General features: G+C 38.3%; 1 long non-coding RNA gene across 1 annotated transcript; it reads left to right on the top strand.

The window, feature by feature from the left end:
* Nucleotides 1-233: 233 nt before the first annotated feature.
* LOC147985578 (uncharacterized) lies at nt 234-855 on the top strand. Its single transcript, XR_015615129.1, has 3 exons — nt 234-345; nt 456-513; nt 598-855. It is a non-coding gene; the product is annotated as an uncharacterized LOC147985578 (long non-coding RNA).
* Nucleotides 856-1,208: the final 353 nt, after the last annotated feature.

Raw genomic sequence — 1,208 nt, 5'->3', positions numbered from 1 at the left:
TCGCTGTTCTTCCCCTCTTCCTCTCGAGCTCATCACACATTTTGCCCAAAATTTGTCAAGATTTGAAGGCCCCCATCCATTCAAATGATCACAAAGGTTAGCAACTTTGTCCTTTCATCTCTCATTGCTAGATTAGCTCTTGCAATGCTTTATATAGTGTTTAATTTGTGATTTTAGTAATTTGGGAGGAATTATATGTGCTAGTATTTGATTTATATGCAATTTGAGGTAAAAAAAATAACACTTAGTTTGCATATGTAGGTGTGGTTTACTTAGTGCCTTCTAAATCTCCGTCGTAACCACCGTCGATCGCCCGCACCGTCCCGTCGCCGGCACCACCTTGTGGTGAGCCTCTTGTTCATGAATGTTTTATATAAAAAAAATGATGTTTGTGTGATTTGGATATATAGTTACTCATATAATTATCTTACCCGTACGTTGTTTGTTATACATAGTGCCATGGTTTTAATATCCGTCCCCGTTGGCCCTCGTCCTTGTTATGATTCGGATGTGGTATATTCTCTTTTAAAACTATTTGTTGCATTTCGTGTTATGACAAATTATGCCCATCAAGTTGACATAGATATTTTTATCTAGGAGGTATGTGAACCGGGAATTCCAACCGACCCTATTGTCGAGAGGTTAAATTTAGTTGAAAGAGAAAACGAGTATTTGAAAGAAAAATTGAAAAGAATTGAGGGGGAGAAGATGGAATTGGAGTTGCATGTTGCCGATGTCGTCGATGATCACAAGATCAAGATGGAGAAAATGCGCTTGAAGATTAGAAAGATTAGAAAATATGCCATTGATAGTGAGGCTTGGTATCATTGTGCTGTTGGACCAATTGTTACCTTAGTTGCGATCTTGATCGCATTTGTTGTTGCATTTAAATGCTTTAGCTAGAGAGTTATTTGTTTGTTGCATTTAAGTGTTGTATGAACTTTATATATGAACTTTATGTATGAACTTGTATTAATTTGGTCTTTTCGGTGTTGTGTAATGAAGATGAGTCGACAATGGATGTATGATGATCGATGCTCTCCCGAGTTCATTAATGGTGTGCAAACTTTTCTGCTTGCGGCTAAGGCAAACAAGCGGGCGGATGGTTTTATGCCTTGTCCATGTGCTAGCTGTAAGAATGATCACAATTACTCTAAGTCAAGAACCATTCACGTCCACCTGTTTGAGTCCAGTTTCATGCCCCACTA

This window comes from Triticum urartu, chromosome 2A (genome assembly GCF_056163025.1).
Source record: "Triticum urartu cultivar PI428250 chromosome 2A, HENAU_Tu73, whole genome shotgun sequence".
In the NCBI taxonomy this organism is placed as follows: domain Eukaryota; kingdom Viridiplantae; phylum Streptophyta; class Magnoliopsida; order Poales; family Poaceae; genus Triticum; species Triticum urartu.
This window is presented reverse-complemented; position numbering and strand designations above follow the sequence as displayed.